Source organism: Eubalaena glacialis, chromosome 2 (genome assembly GCF_028564815.1).
Source record: "Eubalaena glacialis isolate mEubGla1 chromosome 2, mEubGla1.1.hap2.+ XY, whole genome shotgun sequence".
NCBI lineage: Eukaryota > Metazoa > Chordata > Mammalia > Artiodactyla > Balaenidae > Eubalaena > Eubalaena glacialis.
The window spans coordinates 166,944,424-166,965,922 of NC_083717.1; the positions used below are offsets into that span (position 1 = coordinate 166,944,424).

The following is a 21,499-nucleotide window of genomic DNA, read 5'->3' on the forward strand; positions in this document are numbered from 1 at the left end:
CGTTCTAAGCCTAGTTCTTCCTCTAATTTTCTGGATGACCCCACGCAGGACCTATCAACACATTTACTGAGCACCTACTAAATGCTTGACATGATGCGAGCCCAATGGGTCCACCCAGAGCCCTGAGAGGAAGCCATTATCCTCATTTTATAGATAAGGAAGCTGAGGTTCAGAAAGGTTAAACAGCTCTTCCAAGGTCAGACAGATGGTATTTGACCGCTGGGCTCTCTGAGTCCTTCTCTCGACTATATGAGGATACCTCCCTGGGCCTGTATTTTCCCAGAAAAAACGTCAAATAATGAGGCGTCACAGATTGGAGGCTCACAAGCCATTCTCATTCCCAGATACACTGTATCTGACCCATCTCATGTATTTTATTTTAATTGAATTAAATTGATTTTCAACATTTATTTAAATCAGGAGGTTTAAGCTAAAAATCAGGATTTCTGGTTTGTCATGAAAAAAGTTGGAACACTGGCCACATTGGGCCCTCCTTCTCGCAGGTGGAGCTAAGTGGCAGCACAAGGGGAGTGGCGTCAGGAGGGGAATGGCACTGTGATGGGACGCACACATTCCAACTTTCCACAGATTCCACCCCTTCCTAGGCCACGGGTCACTATTGTTTATCATCCCATTTGTGCTGTTTTCTTGCACCCAGCCAGCCTCTGTTATTGAGATCCCCCCTGTTCCCTACAGGCCTTTGAGTGGGTGACCCTTAGACCAGATGAACTCCTGTGCCCTCTCCAGCCCTCACAGCCTGTGGCTCCTCCCAGAATATCCCAGCGCGGCCTCCCTCCAAGGAGGTCACTTCATGAACCTATTTCAGAACCACTCAGGCAAGCCCCTGCCTGGCACCTTTGCCTCCATCACAGGGCCCCCACTGTTGGTCCCTCCCAGCCCCAGCCGGCCCCACCCAGAGCATCAGTCCCAGCCAGTTCCGAGGGCTGCAGGCGGTGGAGGGAATGGCTGAGGTGGTGAACCAGGCCGGTGTGGAGAGGCGCTAGCCCAGCTCAAGGGGTGGGGCCCCACCCAGGGAGGGTGGGAGGAAGGCAGGACTTTGTACTTCCCAACAGGAAAGTGGTTCAAGGAGATACATGTACGTGGGGAGGCTCCGCAGTCACAGAAGATGAGCACCGTTTGACACATAAGGAAGGACAAGCAGTAAACCATCAGGAGGAAAAAGGTTCAGTCTCAGCAGCAATTTAAGATATGCAGATTAGAACACCATTAAGGGCCCATTATGGCCAGAGTCAACATGAAAATAAGTAAAGAAATTAAACAAGAAAGCTGTTGGCAGGGTCATCAGGAAACAGCTGCACATACATTGCTGTACCACTATAAACTGTTCAGATCTTTCTAGAATGTGATTTGCATTGTGTTGCAAGAGTTTAAGACTCGATCAGGTAATTATGGTCAGGGAACCAGATCCCATGAAAACAACTTAAAATAGCACCACCAAGGAGTTTTTATAAAAGATGCTCATAGCACCTATATATAGACACCCCCCCAAATGGAACTCCATTCAGATTACAGAATGGTATGTTAACAGAATGAAATAGGAAAGGACTGACACATGGAAACAATCTGATGAAACCATTTGATGAACTCATGTTAAGGGACAAAATCGGTACAAAAAATAGTAGTAGAGGTGGACTTAGCAACTATGTTAAAACTTCCATAGGAACATTAGCAGCAATCAGGAGAGAATTCTGAACAATGCAAATTGCTAAGGTGTAATGTTTATTATGTTAAGTTGATCAAGATGGTTTAAATAATGATGATGATGATGATGATGATGATACAGACGATGTAAAGGCCTTTGAACAGGATTTCCTCATAATAAAAACACCCCAGCCCTGGTCCCGGGCGTGGGTAGGCCCAGGGCCCTGGCTTGATGAGGAAGGAAGAAGGAATGTAAACTGGGAGAGGAGGGGTTATGACTGTAGGTAGGGGGAGGGCCCCAGAGCTTCCCTTGTCAGAAGGGCTCTGAAAGACACCTCCACCAAAAGAAACAAAGTTACACAAATAAACCCACACCATTTATTTATTTGTAATAAATACAAATACCATTTGTATTTATTACACAAATAAACCCACACCATTTAACCTCCATAGTCCTGGGTGCTAACTCTTACTGCTGCATTTGCGCTCTCAATTTTACTAATACCTTATTTCAGCAACTTCGTAGGTGACACTAGGGCTCTTTGTGGGCTAGCCTAGGAACCCAACTACCATTTATAGCATTGTTTCTATGGAAATGTGTTTCAAGCTTCAAGAAACTGAGCTGCTGACAACCCTGGGGCACGCACGTGGTCTATAAATTAGGGAACTGAGACGAGCAGTTTTTGCTGGGTCCTGGGCTCAGGAAGACAGTATGTTACTTAGACTCTGTGTCAGTTAATACACCACCAGCAATGATCCCGTTGGAGCTGGCTGGCGGTCACTGTAGAGGGTGGGGATGGGACCACGGCATCTAGGAATGAACACGATATTCTAGGGAAGCACATGGATATTCCCCACCCCTGCCTCCAAACCCACGCACAAGCCTGCGTGTCATGGAAGACATGAAACCGGCCTGAGTACCCTTCATGAGTATCCAAGCAAGCCCTGGGTCCAACACGCTCTCCAGTTTCTCTCTGACTCTGGCAAACTGCCAGCCACAAGGCCCTATTTCAGTCTGATCGTGGAACAACAAACTCCAAATCTTTGACAGTTCTGGAATTTGGCTTTAGCGGATATGTGCTTGCGATAACCCATCTCTCCACACGTTCTGTTGCGGTGGCTTCTGTGTTAGCAGGCTCCAACCTGCCCGCTCGAGGTCTGCCCAGGGCTCTCCAGCTCCACCCACTTCGGGACGCCAAGCAACACAAGGAGTCTCCATTTCCTGCCTTGGACTGTGCTAGTCACAGGGAAAGAATGATCATGGGCCCTCCAACAGACACTCCACGTGACAAGAAAGTTCCCCACTAAGAAGAAAAGGCTACACACAGGGAGGCAACCCAAAGGGGGAGTGATGGGTGAGACGGCCGTGCACTAGGTGTCCCAAGGTTCTGAGATGCCAGAGATACAAGGTGGTCAGAAGGCGGTCAGAAGACAGTCAGCTGCTCAGCCACAGGCCACACCTGCAGCTGCAAGTCCCAGCAGAGCTCATGGCAAGATGGGAGGGGTCAGAGGGCCCTGCAGGCCAAGCCAGAGGTAGGCTGGATGAATGTGGAGGGCTTCATGAGGCTGGCTAAAGGGCAACTCTAAGTTTCAATACTATAATGAATCTGTGCAACACTGTGCAGGAGGTCATTTTGCAAAGCACACCCTCTCCGCTGCCTGTGTGAACTGCAGAAGAGAGAATCTGCCTCCCCCTGCGGCTGGGCCAGCAGGACAGGGCAGCATCGAGGTGAGTGGGCGGCTTAGAGCCAGAGCCTCAGGGCCACATGTACTCACTGGGCTGGTTCCCTGGAAACCCAGGTGCAAACAATCATCTGGGGCTCTGAGGCCACTTGGGGGTCGCCTGCACCAGGCCGAGTCCACTGGGAGCCCTGAAGTTATGTAGTTAGCCAGCCTATGAAGTCAGGCTCAGCCAATCTGAACTCTCCAGCCCCTGCAGTGCAGGGGGCTGATAAGACACAGCAGTTCCTTCTTTCAGGTGGTAACAGATGGGAGGCTTGGAGTTCCTCCCCCGGCCTCCTTCCCACCCAGATCCAAAGATGTTGATAAGTTAAGGTCCTTTTTTTAAAAAAGTATATAATATATAAGTATATACATGTATTTATTATATAAGTATAGTATATATTAAAGTATACTAATATATAATAGAAATGTTATAAAGGTATAATATATTCAAGTATATTAATATATATTATATAATATATATTAAAGTATTATATAAAAGTATATATATAAAGCAATTTCAAACACACAAATACTCCACTCATAGTCACTTCACCTAAATCTTGTATTTACCTTATGCCAATTTATACCATAGCCAATGTAATCAGTTTGTATGCACTCACCAAGTGTATGTGCAATTTGCCTGTTAAAACAGAAGCCACTTTTTCACCAAAATTCTTCGGCACTTTCGCATGAATTAATATCATCTTCATATTAATTTAACAGTGGCACAATATTCCACTGAGTCTAGGTATCACCAATTATATAGCCATGTGGAACACTCAGGCTGTTTACAGTTTTTTGCTATTTTAAACAACGTTGCTATAAATATCTTTGTGCGTATAGCTCTTTTCCTTTCCAGAACTATTTCCTTAGAATAAATTCCCAAGAGTAATACTAGTACATAAAAGGAAATTAACATTTTTTATAGCTTCAAGTTCTACATTTAAAAAAATATATTGTTGGGGCTTCCCTGGTGGCGCAGTGGTTGAGAATCTGCCTGTCAAGGCAGGGGTCACGGGTTCAAGCCCTGGTCTGGGAAGATCCCACATGCCGCGGAGCAACTAGGCCCGTGAGCCACAATTACTGAGCCTGCGCGTCTGCAGCCTGTGCTCCACAACAAGAGAGGCCGCGATAGTGAGAGGCCCGCGCACCGCGATGAAAAGTGGCCCCCGCTTGCCACAACTAGAGAAAGTCCTCACACAGAAACGAAGACCCAACACAACCAAAAATAAATAAATAAATAAAATTAAAAAAAAAATATATATATATATATATTGTTCTATGTGAGTTACCTGGACTATCTTTTTCCAAAGTAGTTTTCCTGACACCTCCCAATCCTACCAAGCAATGTAGGATGGCTCGGAGGTAGCTCCATTGATTTGCTGGGGAGGGATGAGGAAGGAGGACAGAGATGGGAGCAGGAAGGTGGAGGACTGAGTTGGACAGGAGGAGGGAGCAGGCCCCCTGGAGGCAGAAACAAAGGCAGATCCCTCCCAAAACGGGCCAACACCTCCCTAGGACATCAAACCCACCCCACCACTCAAGTTTCCTCTGAGTTGATCTTCCAAGGGCCAAGAACAAAGACACACTTCAAGGGGCTCCTAAAAGAGATCTTAGAAATACGATGTGATTCCAGGTATGGAAACATATTTTGCAAACAACAGAGGCCATGCACTCACCAGCAGTCAAGCAGGCCCATGCATGTTTGGGTTCAACTTTGAGAAAGAAAATCTCTTAAGAAAGAAAGTCCACCTCATCAGGTATGGTGGGAAATATGCTCCTCCACGGCTCTCTCTAGGTGGCTTGCAGACCGCGGATAACTATTCCACACCAGGAAGGCTCTTGTGAGGTAACACAGGTCCCACTGTGAGGCACCATAAAGACACCGCCTGCCAGGCTCCGTTCACAGGCTTGGGGAATTTCTGAGCAGGAAAGAACCACATGTGGTGTAAGTGTCTCATTGTATAGACAAACTGAGACCCCAAGTGCCTGCTCTGGGGATCCTGCTGCATCCTGCAGTCATTGTCAGGTGGGTGCTCCTCTTCCTCCAACAGAAAGAGCCACAGCCTGTCCTGACGGTCACTCGGCTGAACAGCTTTCCATTTTAGAGCATCAGTGCGTCCTCTCATGGTGTGTTGACTCGTTCTCCCTAGTTCCTTCTCCGTGTAAAGCCAGCAGACAGTGCCAGGCATGGACACTAAGCGGTCCTCCAAGGGCAGCTGATGTTTAGCCTTCTTCAGGGGTTGGGCTGATGGGGAGGAAAGTCTCTGCCACCTTTAAACCAGCTCCTCACCATAGATGCCTCCTCAGAGTCATCCTCAGGGTGAGGGGGACCCAGGTGCTGGGCTTTGTGGCCCTAAATCCCCTTCCCACCCTCACCAGGGTCTCCCTCAGGTTCAGAGAAACAGCAAAGCCACCAAGGCAGCAGCTCCACCAGCAGGTGCAAAGGGAGGCTGTCAGCTCACCAACCACGCGTGCCCCCTGACCGAGGCCAGGTCCTGGGCCTGCCCCTACGCCCTCACATCCCCTCAGGCCGCCCTTCTGGTCCCATCACGGGACACCTACTGTGTGCCAGGCACAGTGCTAGGCCAGGGAGGAGCTAGGCACACCTGCAGCTGATGCCAGCTTCCTCCTGTGGGGAAGCTCGATTGCAGAAACGCTAAGCTGGCAGCTCAGGAAGGCAGCAAGGAAGCAGGTGACTTCTGGCCGGTTCTGTGGGCTTTTGCCAGGAAAAGGGCAGAGAGGATGGCTCCAGGCAGGGGAAACAACAATGCACAAGGCACAGAGGCCTGGAGGAGTGCGGAGGAGCAGAGAGAACATAGAGGGCAGCACTAGGGAAGGGAGAGTGGCAGGAGAGGAGGTGGAGAGGTGGGCTGGGGCTCTCAGGGCCTTGGGTGCCTTTCTAAGGAATGTGAGGTTCCTCCTGCAGGACTTGGGCAGCCCTCAAAGGTTTTTAAGAGGGGTGACGTGATCAAAGCTGTGTTTTAGTAAAAATAACTCAGATCCTTCCAAGACTTCTTTTCTGTTTCCGTGTTGTTCTCAACACGATTCTGTGTCATCTGGACAAAAATGGGCAAATCAGTGCAAACTGTGCCAGAGCCAACACTGGCTAGGAACACTCCTGCTCCGTCCTTCCCGGGGGTCACCGTGACCCCACATTGGTGAGCAGGCCTCAGCCTCAGGAATCACCTCCAGTCCGGGGTGCAAGAACCCAGCCCTTGACACACCCAGCTTCGTGGAGGCAGCAGCTCCCCACTAACAGGCACCAGTGGAAAAGACCCGTGAAATGCTGGTAGCCACCACAGCCATGAGTCCAGAAGTTCAAAACCGCATTTTTCTCTTTAAAGCAAATTAATCCCTTCATCTAAGGTTATTGGAACTGAACAGCCAAGATTTCAGTCAGGGTGCCCTGATGTCAAAGAGCTATAACCAGAGAATCTGAGGGCAAGAAGGGAGCTGGTGCTCACCGAACAAACACCCTCTTGTTTGGATGAGGAAACTGGGCAGGGATGCGACTGGCAATGCTGACAGCCCCAGGCAGATGAAGCCCTACCTCCTTTAGCTCTCTCTCGGGCAGGATATTGGATAGGACATCTCCACCAGGTTGACATCTTTAGAAGGTGAGAAGAGCCTACTCCTGTCACTTTGGACAACTTCGGCAGCAAGCCTGAAGCCAAACCCCAGTCAAAAGCAAGGTAGCACCTCCCAAACACCTCACGGCCCTGTGGGTCTCGCCCAACCCCAGAGGAGAAACAGAATTTGCATTGTAGCTGCCTTTTAGCCAGAGAGAGCCAAGCTCTGGCCTCTGTCCTTACAAGGCAGCGCTGAAGTTTTCCAAGTGGAATCAAATGTGCAGGGAGGATCCAGATGCTGGGATGAGCTCTCTTTTCCACTGGAATCCTTCAAATTCCAGAGGAAAAATCCAACTGCTAATGAAATGCTCAGAGCTCCAGAGCATATAAGAATCCTAGGACTTCCCTGGTGGCTCAGTGGCTAAGAATCCGCCTGCCAATGCAAGGGACACGGGTTCGAGCCCTGGTCTGGGAAGATCCCAATGCCGTGGAGCGACTAAGCCCGTGCGCCGCAACTACTGAGCCTGCCCTCTAGAGCCCACGGGCCACAACTACTGAGCCCACATGCTGCAACTACTGAAGCCCACGTGCCTAGAGCCCGTGCTCCACAACAAGAGAGGCCACTGCAATGAGAAGCCCGCGCACCGCAACTAAGAGTAGCCCCCGCTCGCCGCAACGAGAGAAAGCCTACGCGCAGCAGCGAAGACCCAACGCAGCCATAAATAAATAAATAAATTTATTTAAAAAAAAACAATCCTAAAGTTTAGCTGGAGGCTAAAGGATTCAGAAAGATGTCCAGGACTTCCCTGGTGGCGCAGTGGTTGAGAATCTGCCTGCCAATGCAGGGGACACGGGTTCGAGCCCTGGTCTGGGAAGATCCCACATGCCACGGAGCAATTAGGCCCGTGAGCCACAACTACTGAGCCTGCGCGTCTGGAGCCTGTGCTCCGCAACAAGAGAGGTCACGATAGTGAGAGGCTTGCGCACCGCGATGAAGAGTCGCCCCCGCTTGCCGCAACTAGAGAAAGCCCTAGCACAGAAACGAAGACCCAACATAGCAATCAATCAATCAATCAATCAATCAATAAATAAATCTTTAAAAAAAAAAAAAAAAGAAAGATGTCCAAAAAGATTAAGATCAAAACGTGGATATTTTCAGTGGCCTATGGGGGATGCCCCATCTCCACCTCATGTCCAGCACTGCCCAGTCATCCCAGTCTGAGGGCTAGAACGGGCTCTGGCTTCTATGGTGGACACTTGTCCACCTGGCATGCATACCTGTCCCCAGGTTTGAGGAACCTGGCATCGTGAGTCCTTGTGGGAGGGAGAGTTCCACCTGCAACTGGGGAAGCTGTAACCTCCAGAACCTGTGAGAACATGAGCATGTGACCTAAGCTGGCCAACCAGGTGCTCAGCCTGGGCTCTGCCTGTGGATTGAGTGACACAAAGAATCAGGGAGAGTTCAAAATTCATTCTGGAGGTGGTGGCAGCAGTCAGGTTAGCAGGCAGCGGTGATGCCAGGCCAGTGGCATCATCACCTTGTCTTTGGTTTCAGCTACCCATCTTCCCACAGGTCCTGATTGATTTCTGAGCCTCAGTCTCCAGATTTCCAGGACATTCAGTGAGTCACCAGATATCCTTCCAGTACATTCCTTTTCTCATTAATTTAGCCAGAGCCAGCTTCTGCTGTTTGCAGACCAAAGACCTAGACTACCCCAGCATGTCCTTCTACCTCTACACTGACTCCTCTGCACTGCCCCCCCCCACCCCCCCGAGACAACACCTAGGCTCAAGCTTCTATCTTTCCCTCCGGGAAAAGAGTCTCATCTAAATACTCACACACCTGAGAGGATCACAGCCACCTAATAATCGCAAATATGAACAAATGACGTAAATGCTGAATATAACAATTCATCCTGCCCCTGGTTCTAACCAGATGTCCCAATTTGGAGCATTAATATCAGAAGTTAAAAGCATTATCACTCCCTTGGACTCTTCCCTATTTCCCCATCAGTTCAGGGAAAGGTGGACTTGGAGTCAAGAACCCTGCGTTCTAGAACTTGCACATGTCACTCCAACCCTGGGGCACCTGGTGATACCTGCACCATCTATTTCTCAGGGAGATTAAATCAAATGAGAAGTCCCCACCCATGGCAAAGACCCAGGAACCTTCTAATTCCTAAGTCAATCATTCTTTTCAGTCCTCTCTTTCTTGACGTCCCCAGTGATTAACAGTTGATCAATTTCAACTCAATTTAATAAAGACTTATGGAAAACTTTCCATGTGCCATGTGCTGTACTAGGTGCACAAAACCATGGTCCCTGTTATAAAATGCAAAGCTCCCTCCTCCTTTGACATCTATGACATCATGCTCTCCTGGTTTTCTTCCTTTCTCACCATTGGTTCCTTCCTGGTCTCCGTTGCTGACTTGCCTTATACGGTACCCCTTAAACGGTGATCCCCTTGCCTCCTACTGCATGCTCTCCATGGGTGATGCCATCAGCTCCCCTAGCTCCAACCACCTTCTGTGTTCTAGTGATTCCCAAGTGTCTGTTCCAGAGTGTCTGACAGACAGAGGGGGCTACTGGGAGGTAATTGGGTTTGTCTGGAACTTGTCTTGAAGCTGTAGCTGCACAGTAAGTAATCATTTTTACTTAAATGATGTTTATTTGGGGTAGCTTGGTTAGAGTTCGTGGATGGGGCAATGCCGCCCATTGCCATCCCTTGGGGGAATCTCCTGCCCCAGACCCATATGTCCAACTGCCCACTAGAACTGCTTTCTTGGATGTCCCAGAGGCACCTCCAACTCAACATGTACAAAATTGGACTCATTGTCTCTTCCCTAAAAGCTGCTCCTCCTCCTTTGTTTCAAGCAGAAACCTAAGGAAACACTTCAACTTCTCCCTTGCTCTATTCATTTGGTTGGTCCTCAAGGCCTGTCAACCCAACTCCCTCGACACCTTCCTAATCCAGCTTCTCCCTCCCCCACCGCTCTGGCTCAGACTCCTCCATCTCGCCCCAGGGACCACTGTGACCTCCCTCAATGACCTCCTCACTGGTCCCTTTACTGCCCATTTTCTCCCAGCTTCAGTCAATCCTCCACGTCACAGTGAGTGACCTTTTAAAAAGAAAATCTGATCCTCTCTCTCTCTCTCTCACACACACACACACACAATCAGTCCTCAGTGGCTCCCCACTGCCCTCAGAGTAAGGTCTAAATCTCTCCGCTGACACAAATGGCTGGCCCGTGACCTGGCCCCTGCCTGTCCCTTTCTGCACCCCCCTCGTACAAGTGCTCCATCACACCCGCTGCTTGCAGTTGCCGGAGAAGACCCTGTCATGTCACGCCTCCACTCCAGGCCCTGCCTGAGCTGCTCCCTGTGCCTAGAATGCCCTGACCCCCTTTGCCACCTGGTGGATGCCTACTCCATTCTCAGGACTCGGCTCAAACACCACCTTCTCCAGAAAGCCTCTTATTCATTAATTCCCCAGGCTTCCCTGAGCATAGGGACCATGCAAGGCACTGGGGCCGTCCTAGACCTTTCCTAACGGTCCTCTCTCCTCCGGCCTGGCAGAAGCGACCTGGCCCTCCTCTGAGCCCTGCAGACCCCTGAATAGTTTCACATTGACATCCGTGGCACTAATGGCTCTTGGCTTTTGTGTGTGTCTGTCTCCCTCACAGACCATGAACACCTTGAAGGGGGAGGCGTCCCCAGTACCTAGCACAGAGCTAAGCACACAGTAGGGACTCCATAAATGCATACAGCATGAGTGAGTAAAAGAAGGAAGAATGTGGGGGAAAGCACTCTGTAAACAATGATGGGCAGGGTTCCACTGCTACTGCTGTGGCCAGATTTCTTTTTCTCCATAACTGGGAATTCAGATCCTAAATGCCAGCTGGGTAGGTCAGCACAGCCTCCTTGCAGGAAATCCTGAGCCTTTCCCCACCTCTAGTGCAAGTGGAAGTGGGGATCGGGGAGTGGATTTGGCTCCTAAGTTGTCCCAAAGCACATGCTATTGGGAGGCCACAGAGGAAGTAGACACAGACTCATGAGGTAGATTCCTTGCAGGCCCCTTACAATGGCCTGCAATAGGGAGGCTGGGGAAGGGAGGCAGGGGAAGGGGAGAGAAGGAGAGCGGATGTGGAGGGCTAGGGCCTTAGAGCAGAGAAAAGTGTCTGCTCCACATGGCACTGCCCTCGCCCAGCCCCACAGCAATGACAGGTCACCCCAAGCATAAGTCCTTCCTCTGCAATCCTGCAGTTAAAACCCACTCCGTGGATCTCTCCTTTACACCCTGCTCACCTGTTCGAAGAGCCTTTTTTGCTTAACCTCCTATGGTTATTTCCTAACTTATAAACCTGCCGTCTATTCAGGGGTGAGCATGGGCTAAGAGCCCTGAGCCTGCTGCCTGCTGCCTGCAGGATATCACAGTATAAGTATCTCGGCATGCTGAGTGAGACTGCAGTATTTGAACACACACATATTTCATACTACAGAGCCCACAAATTCAAGCCACTTCATCTGCTGCTTGACCTTGGAAACTGCAACTTCTTCCAGAACTAGAGGAACAGCCTACGATGAATTTAAGTATCAAGAGCCAGTATGTCTGCCGCCTACCTGGTGCCCTCCTAAGGGACTTTCAAGGTTAATCTTGATTATATTCTTATTTTTCACTTTACACACTGACTTTAGAACCTGACCCCCAGAAAATGCAACTCCACCAAATTCCGTTCTTAAGTGACCGATCCACACTGAGTCTGTTTTTCCCTCTGGCTACAACCTATCTCAGAAGCTGACTGTCAGCCTCCTGGAGAGAAGGGGCAAGTGGGACCCTGCTTTGCACCCCTTGTTGTGCCACATGCAGTGTTGAGAGCACTGCAGCTGTTCTGTAAATGCCCAGTGAGGACAGTCGTCAGCCTTGCATTAACCGGCTGCCCAAGGGGTGCTGAGTCTGTGTTCCTGGGCCTTCTAGCATCCCTCTTTTTAAAGATCTCACTCCAACCCTGGTTTTTGGTTTCGTTTTTTGTCAAGTTTCTTCTTTTTAAATCTTTGTGTACTGCCTTAAGGAAACTAAAGAGATGGAATTGTAAACAAAATCCTTGGTTCACAAATAGGCTGGAACTGATGATTATGATGACTAAGATGATCAATGCAAGATGGTGAAAAGAAATGGAATGTGGGGTTTGTGCCTGACTCTTCCATTCTGCAGCTGTGCGACCTTAGAGAAGTCAATTATCGTCTCTGACCCTTAGTTAAAAGTGAGTTACTGTAGGTTCCCTTCCCAGATTTAAATTCTCTGAGATGCTGTTACTGCAGTTACTATAAAACAGAGGCGGGGGACTTCCCTGGTGGCACAGTGGTTAAGAATCCGCCTGCCAATGCAGGGGACACGAGTTCGATCCCTAGTCCAGGAAGATCCCACATGCCGCGAAGCAACTAAGGCCATGCACCACAACTACTGAGCCCGTGTGCCTAGAGCCCATGCTCCTCAACAAGAGAGGCCACTGCAGTGAGAAGCCCGCGCACCACAAGGAAGAGTAGCCCCCGCTCACCGCAACTAGAGAAAACCGGTGCAGCAACAAAAACCCAACGCAGCCAAAAAAATCCAACAAAAAACAAAAAGAGAGGCGGGATGATAGCAGTCCCTAAGGTCCTAAAAGTTATAGAAGGTTCTGCAGTTCTAAAAATTGATTATTTTCTGAAACAGCAGATTCTAGACAATATTGGTTTATTAAGTGCAGTTTATGCATAATTTTTCAGAAATAGTTTTTTAGGTAAATTCCAGTTTCACCCCTTTTATGTTCATCAAGAATTTTCAATTAAAAGTGAATTCAACATATTGACTGCAACATTGTATGTAACAGCAAAAGACTGGGAACAACCCAAACGTTCTTCAGTAGTAGACTAGTTAAATAAATGATGGCATTTTCATACAGTGGAATACAATTTAGCCAATGGAAAAAATGAGGTGGCTCTATGAGCACTGATACAGAATAACTTCCAAGACACATTAAAAATGAAAAACACAGAAGGCAGAATGCTGTGTAGAGTATGCCAGCATTTGTTTATAGATTCATACTTTCTTCTATGTGCAAAAGCTACATCTGGAAGCATAGCTGAAAAATGACAAATTGTAGTTGCCTAAGACAGGGACACTGACAGAATGAAGAAATGGGGAACAATAGAGGATGGAAAATTTATTTTTTCAAAGGATTATGTTATCAAATTTATCAGTATTTTCTTATGAGTTCTGTTTTGTCTCTTTCTTAAGAAGGTCTTCCTTCCCTCAAGGTTAAAATACACATTTATTTTTCTAATTTCATTGCATTTTTATACGTATGTATTTATCTGTATAGTAATCTATTGTCTATATTGAAATTATTTTTGAGACTTACTTTACACTGTATAACTTACCTCTTTTGAATTTTGAACTACAGGTATGTATTACCTGTTTTTTAAAAATTGAAGTATAGTTGATTTACAGTATTATATTAATTTCAGGTGTATAGCATACTGATTCAGTATTTTTACAGATTATACTCCATTAATTTATTACAAGATAACAGCTATAGTTCCCTGTGCTATATAATATATCCCTGTTGCTTATCTATTTTATACATAGTGGTTTGTATCTGTTAATCCCATACCCCTAACTTGTCCCCCTCACTTTCCTCTCCCCTTTGGTAACCACTAGTTTGTTTTCTATATCTGTGAGTCTGTTTTTGTTTTGCATATACCTTCATTTGTATTATTTTTCATATTCCATATATAAGTGGTATCATACAGTATTTGTTTTTCTCTGCCAGAGTTATTTCACTGAGCATAATATTCTCTAGGTCCATCCATGTTGCTGCAAATGGCAGAATTTCATTCTTTTTTATGGCTGAGTAATATTCCATTGTATGTATATACCACATCTTTATCCATTCATTTGTTGATGGGCCTTTGGGTTGTATATTACCTTTCTGAGAAGAAAACTGGGGAGAAAAGAATCTACCAGATTTTAGTTTAAAAAAATCTTTTTTCAGGAATCTAGCGTATAGGGTGCATTTTACAGCATGTGAATTATATCTCAATTAAAAAAGAAAGAATCTAGCTTATATGGCAAGGTTGAGATTAATAGCATAAGAACCGGGTGGAGACAACAGAATCCTCCTAGTTAAACCTGATGTTAGGGTTTAGCAAGGATCTCCCCAAGACTCAGTTTTATAGTTTAGCCTAGTTTTATAAGTCAGTACCTATTTGGGCAAATCAAAGCTATGGCCAACCAGGAAGCATCTCTTTGCCTTCCTCACAAGTGTGTCTGAGAGTTGGCCCTACCTCCTTCTATCAGTCTGGTTCCCTTGGAGGACCAGGCCAACCCAGGTAATGGATGCTCTCCCCACAGAGCCAGTGCTCAGGCTTAGGACACCCTGGGGCAGATCAACTAGGCCCAAATCAAGACAAGGAGGAGCCAGTGCTGAAGCTGGGTAGACACTGTCTAGCAACCAGGGGGAAGAGGTGCTGGAAAAGAAGCTGAACAAGAGGTACAAAGCTAGGAGGCACCAGAGAGAGGCCAACAGACAGAAGGAGGCAGGGCTGGGTAAGTGTTCAGAATAAAGACTGGGAACCAACTGGGATATATGTATACGTATAGCTGACTCACTTTGTGATACAGCAGAAACTGACACACCATTGTAAAGCAATTATACTCCAATAAAGATGTTAATAAATAAATAAATAAATAACACCCCCGCCCCCGCCAAAAAAAAAGACTGGGAACCATGGTCCTTGGTGCTTGGCTTGGGTATGTGCCTATGCACAGCCAACAATATCTGAAAGCCACTGCATCTGCTGCATCCTCATCATCATCACCGTCATCCTCATCATCCAATATTCACCAGGAACCCCAGGGCTGGGAATACAAAGATATATAAAACAAAGACTTCCAGTTTAGTTGAAAAGTGATAACACTGATCCACCCAAAAGCACATTTAAGAAGCTAGGTGAAGGGTATGATCGGAGCTATGGTCCAAAGGAGAAGTTGAAAATCCTTTAGACCAAGTTTCAAGGTTTCTTCATCAGGGGCCCCCAGTGGATGTTACTGGAGTTCCAGGGAGAGGCCCACAGGGTGGAACAGGGGACATTCTTAAGGAGGGGAACATGAATAGGGTAAGAAGGAGAGCAAGACTGAGCCAAGTGGGAGAGAGGAAAGAGGAGGCATTCCAGACTTCCGGGGAACCATGAAAGGTAGGAATGCTTGCCACAAGCAGTTTGGACAAACACACAGAGTGGGTCACCAGGTCAGAGCAAAGGGCTAGGGCAGGAGAGCAGTGGAGGCCAGACCCCTGTGTGGGAGGCCCTGACTGCCATCCTAGAAGTTCGATCCTTACTGTGCAGACAGTGGGGAGCCACTGAAGGTTGCTGAGCAGGAGGCTGACCCTTGCAAACAGGCATTTTAAGTGAGATTACAGAGGAGCCCTTTATCCCAGGCTTTTTCAAAGAACCTGTGTGTATTTCAAGTGGCACTTGAGAGAGAGAGTCGTAAAGCATTGCCCTGTGTCATGCAGACAAAGAAAAAAAAGGTTTAAGGGTCTCACAAAGAGATGCTTCAGTGAGAATGAGAAATGAAGGGGGGCTCATTTTAAAGAAGGAAACAAATTTGCAGGACAGAACTGCTGGGCATCTGGAAAACTGCAGCACTTTCTTCAGAGTCTGGAATGCCCTCTTTTGGCTGGAGGTATTCTGCCTCCTTTTTTGGAGGTTAGTTGTGATGTCAAAACATGGAATTGCGGTGTAGGGAGGCAGCTGGGAGGAGGCAGATGAACAGAAATATAAATACTGGGCCCGGAGAGCATAAAAGGCCTCCATTCTAAGACCATCCTCTTGCAGAGGACTTTGCCATCTGCCTCTCTCAGTGGAGCCTCAGAGTTTTTGTCAAAGTTGCTGGGAGCTTCCTAACTACCCAAATAGTTTCTCCTCTTAAAACAATAAAATGATTTTTTATAATCTGTCACGTTTTGATTCAGAGCTTTTTCAATATTGTTCCTACTTGTGCATAGTGAGGCAGTAGGCAGGGCTGCTCTGGGGCCATGAACTGGGCAGTAACTTTAGGCCATAAATCAGCATTTATGTAAGGTGGAAGAGGAAGTCAGGATTAAATTTCCGGTCTTAAACTGGGCTGGGTACAACTGCAGGGCAAGTTCTGTGAATACAGAGGCAAAGCTGAGCAAGCCAGGGGAAGGGCATGCATGAGTTATGCACAAGAATCAGCCAGGCTGAACTGATGACATGGACGGGCAACTGCTCCAGGTGGCTCCACAATTCGGGGGGGCGGGGGGAGGGGTCTGAGTCCTTCCTTCTTTGGCCTTTGCTAGGAGTCCCTCTCCCCTGCTCTCCTGCCCACACTCCCTGGGGCCTTTGGGCACTTTTAGTCTCTGCACGGTCTACATGAACACAAAGGATTGCAAACTCAAAGCTGTCTTTCTGCTGGAGTCAGAAGGGAATGCTCCCCTCCCCGCCCCTCCAGACTAGTTCTGGGTACCAGTAGGCTCTTACTAAAGCAGCCATGGTCAGGTGATACAGCTGACCAGGACCTTGACAGTCAAGTTCAGTGAAAACCCAAATGTACCCAAAACAAGGGGTTGTGCAACTCATGGGAACTCCCACTTCTGTGGTGTTTTTGCTCTAACCCTCATTCCCCTGTGGCAACTGTGTCTGAAGTCCCAGACTTTCCAGAAACGTCCTGATTTCACATGCTTTTCCTTGAGTCTCTGGAAGCGCATAGGTGTCTGCCAGGGATTATGCCCTAATGTTTTGGTTTGACAAATGGTCACTGTGCCCGTGACACGCAGCTGGCATGAGGTTGCAAAACAGCATTTTCCCACCAGGTGAAACTCAGTTACTAGGCTGGGGAGAAGGCCAGGCATGGGGAAGCTCTGGTGTGCCAGGCCATCGGTACCTGCTGCCGAGTCACACAGTCCCTTTAGCAGGGCTGAGTGCTACCCTGGCAGAGTCTCGACCTAGGGCAGGGAGAGAGGGGGCTGAGATTTGGCATGTGAGAAGAAGGACCCAGCATGCATCCTGTACATGTTTTTGACTGTGTTTTAAATCCCTCTACTACAGTTAGCCACCTCTGAGGCCCTCAAGGAGAACCTGTTTGCCTTCTTTCCACACTTGAAGGCTTCGCTCCCTTCCTGCAGCACAGCAGTTCAGGAGGTGTGAGGACACCCACCCTGGTCTGTGCAGCAGGCCTTGCTCAGGAAGGGGGTGCGGGAGTTCCTCTGGAGAAAATGAACGTGAGTCACTCCTCTGCCTCCGCCACCCCCCCCTGGCCCCGTCGGACCCTCGCCCCGACACTGGCACAGACACACAGCCTAAAGCCCCAGCACTCTTCCCTTTGCCCAGAACACAATGAAGGAATTAGGACCCACCTACTAAGTTTCTGCAGCTGACACTTCAAGGCTCAAAGTCTAGCTCACCAGCACAGTCACACGTCTGACGTGTCCTCTTTGCAACCAGGCCCCAATCCAGTTGCCATGCAATTTTGCTAATTCAAACTGCTTTCCCGTTTAGGGATGTTGATAGCCATCTCCCATCTCCTTTTCCTGCTGACATCATCCCACATTTTCTACAGGCACAAATAAGGGTACAGTTCCTGGGATAGTTTTCAGGCTGCCTGAGGTGGAAGTGAAAGGATCCTGCCCTCCCGGGTCCACTTCACTTCTCTGGTGTTTGGCAAACTGTCCGAGTTTTAGGGAGAAACGAGGAAATAGATCACCTAGCTAAGGTGAAGGGCCAAAAAGAACTTGGTGACTGCAGCTCAGACCCAGATCTGTTCTGGGCATCTGCAATGCAAATCTGCATTTTGTTCTCTGCCCCCGAGGTCTTGCACAATAGCCTGTGTATAAACATCCACGCCAACAATGCCTGACTGTGCAATCACGCTGTAATTACAGGCCGCCAGGAAGCTGCTGCTAGGAACTGCACCATTCAACTTCTAGACATCCCATGTCAAAGGAGTCTCCACGGCACGGACGTACATTCCTGCACACACCAATGCGTCCCCGCCGCCACCGCCGCTGCTGCTACAGTTGAAGACTCCAAGCCAGGGAGTTAGAGCGCCACCCGCCCGGCCCGCCAGTCCCAAGTTACTTTGCAGGGATGTCACAAACTTCTCAGCTGTTCTTAAAAAAAAAAAAAAAAAGCCTTTTCCACGAGGCTACCGAGGGCGGCGGGAACCACCATCAAAGTTGCCAAGCACATTCCTGCAGCCCTAGCAGTTTTCGAAAACAGAGAAGAGCGAGATGCCTCAAAGAGTCCACTGGAAGCGGGTTTTGGAGTTTTATATAGAAAACACTCACATATGTAGGTGGGTGCGCTGACAGCGTTTATGGCTAAATTGCAAAGTGTTAGGCCTTAGTGATTACTGTCAGGCTCGGGACGTGGTGTGGGAGGAGAAAGGGTGGGGGAGTCAGAGGGATTTGTTCAAAGGGGGCTTAGGGGCAATTCTGGTTTTGCATTTTGGAAATGCGTAGGGTTGTTTTCCCAAACTTCCGAGTTGCTCTGCTCTTCGTCATTGTCGGGCCAAGCTAAGAAAAATGGGGGAAAAGTTCCTTTAACTTCCTTCCTGCGACCTCAGCGAGGGCTACGAAGAGGAAGAGCACGCTTCCTTGGGAAGCACCGGGCAGGAACTGGGGGACCGCTGCGCCCAGCCTGTCGCGATGGGGGGCGCCGAGCGGAGGACTAGCCTCGGACGCAGGACACGGGAAGCCCCTTCCCTGCAACCCTCCGCTAGCCAACGGCGCCCGGAGCGGCCCGGCTGCAGCCCTGGCTGGTTTAAGTCCCGCGGCAAACCGGCGACTACAGGGGCGCAGCCCAGGGCCCGGATCCCGGCCGCCAAGCTCCCTCCCTGCAGCGCCCCCCGCACGCAAGCCCAGCGCAGTCGGCCCTACCCGTCCCGCCACATCCCCGCCCGCGCGGCCAAGCCCCTGCCCCGAACGTTTCCGGGCACCGCGTCGGCGCCCCGGCTGCGGAGGGGCGCCGAGCTCCGCGGCTCACCTGCGCGCTGGATCCCGGGGCCGCTCGGAGGGGCGCGGGGCGCAGGCGAGCACGGCCCGCAGACTCAAACTTTGTTGCTCTCGGGACGGCGCAGTCGTCACTTCCTCGCTGAGCGGGTGGCGCGGCCCGGGCCGTGACCCAGCAGCTCGCGCGGTGGCGCGCCGGGCCCTGCAGCCGCCCGCGCCCCCGGCTCTGCGCGCCCTCGGCTGCGGGGGGAAGCGGGCTGCAGTCCGCCGAGCCTGCACCCCTCTGGGGGAGGCTCGCTCCAGCAGGGTGGTTTCCGCGCCGAAGAAGTGCGGTCGAGGCTGCTCTCAGGCTGGATCTGGAAGATGGTGTTGGGGTTCAGGGACCCAGAGCTGGGGTTCCGGGAAAAACAAAGGATGGGGAAGGAGAAAGTTTTTCAGTTTGGTGTTGCAGCTAGAAGGTCCTGTTGGAAAGCACAGTGCTCTGTGTTTGTTTTTGCTTTGTTTTTGGTTTTTTTCCCACCAAATAATGCCTAAGCTGTGCCTTAAAACGCGGGTCTCCTCTTCCCACATTCCCTCAAAAGATCTGCACACTTGTCCTTCGTCATTTCCACTGATTATAAGGGCACAGGACGTTCAGCGTTTATGACTTCAGGGGGCTATTTCAGCGCCCAAGTTGGGGCTGAAAAATAGTTTCTGTTCTAATCCTCCCCCGCGATTTCCACCTCCTCCTTTACAGTCAACTCACAGGTCTCTTTGGGGCCTGATGCATTCCGTATTTCGTCACAGACCAAAAGTGACTTGGAGGGTAGGGTGGAGTCCTGACAAAAGGAGCTTCAGGCAGTAGTAATTCTGAAATTTATCGTTGCCCGAAATAAATTTGCTCACCGTATTCAAAACTACAAAAACAAAAAGCCATCTTTTTGGTTTCTGATAAATAGCAACAAAGTAGTTAAACAGCAGTCTTTCGGGAAGAATTCCTGATCCGGTAAAGCTGGAAAGAAAACGGGTTAGCCTTCGCTGTGGTTGAGGAAAAAAAAAAAAAAAAAAAGCAGACATTTGAAACTGCAGTGGAGGGCTTTCGTAACAGAAACGTTAGCTTCATTGTAGCTTGTGAAAACAGGGACCTTTTCAAAGGTGGTTCAAAAGCATCAGTTAGGGCTCAACAATTTTCCCTTTTTCCCCAAATACTGCTTCTACAAGCACATTGGCCAGATCACAGAATCTCCCGTTCTAATGCTTCATCTTTTTACTAAAGCACAGGAAACCACAGAGTTGAGTGAAGGCTTTGTCCAGAAAGGTGGATGTAAAATTGATAGAAAGTAACATCTGAGAAATGATCCCCAGGTCTGTGTTAATACCTAATGGGAAGCCACAAACGCAGACTTCCCCAGCAGTATGAAGATAGACGCTCTCCTAGCAACATGAAATCCCCCACATTGCAGCCCTTTATGCACAATTATGATTTCTACTGAGACATTATTAATGGCACATTATAAATACAAAATGTATCATGTAAGAAAAATAACATTGTTTTGAGAAATAAGTGCATTATTATACTCTCAATAATTATAATTCTCTGAAGTTTTTATGACATCACACATTGTGGGCTGGTGGTGGAGGGATTGTCCATTTCAATTTTGAAATAGATAGAAGTAATTCCTTAATGCATTCTGCTTAAGGCAAGCAATGCCATAATCAAGAGGAGTAGAGAGAATATGCTTCTAAAAACAATCATGTGATACTCCATATTTGCTAGCACAAGAGCAGAATATTTCTTTGTTCACAATTGTGATTCTGAATTCTCAGTCACAATTTCATGAATATTCAGTACTTCTGCATGCCCAGGAATAATTAGCAGATGATGTAAATGTTTGAAGGCCTGATGTTTATGTATGCACAGACACACATTGCTTTTTCTTTGTGTAGGGTGGCATTTGCTGGAGTTCCACAAAGTGTAGAACCTGTGGTAGGCACACTTGGAGACAGCCCCCAGCTAATAGTGATCCCCTTCCTCCTGGTATTCATGCCCTATATAATTGCCTCTTCTTGAGTGTGGGCTGGACTAATTGACTCAATTCTAACAAATAGCATATGGCAGAAGTCATGTGATGTCACTGCTGAAATTAGGTTATAAAAAACCTACTGTGGCTTCCATCTTGTGTGCTCTATTTCTTTCTTGCTCTTTCTTGGATCACTCACTGTAGGGGAAGCTACCTGCCATGTCCTAAGGCAGCCCTGTAGACCGGAATCGAGACCTGCCAACAACCACATGAGTTAGCTTGGAAAGGCATACCTCCCCCTTCCCCCATGCCAATCAAGGCTTCAGATGAGACCGCCAACCCCAGCCAACAGCTGCCTCATGAGAGCCCTGGTAGCAGAGGCATCCAGCTAAGCTGCCTGGATTCCTGACCCAAAGAAAATGTAAGATGATAAATATTTGTTGTCTCAAGCTGCTATGTTTTGGAGTAATTTGTTACACAGGCATCGATAACTAATGCACAGGAAAAAGAGAAGGAAGTCATGTGGACCCGA

The 21,499-nt window shown here is 48.5% G+C and overlaps 1 protein-coding gene across 1 annotated transcript in view; it reads right to left on the minus strand.

Moving 5' to 3' along the window:
- Positions 1–19,156, minus strand: part of MIDEAS (mitotic deacetylase associated SANT domain protein) — a 66,907-nt gene extending 47,751 nt beyond the window's left edge. The window contains exon 1 of the mRNA XM_061181021.1: positions 19,002–19,156. The gene's annotated coding sequence lies outside the window, so the exon portion shown is untranslated. The remainder of the gene's footprint in view (positions 1–19,001) is intronic.
- Positions 19,157–21,499: the final 2,343 nt, after the last annotated feature.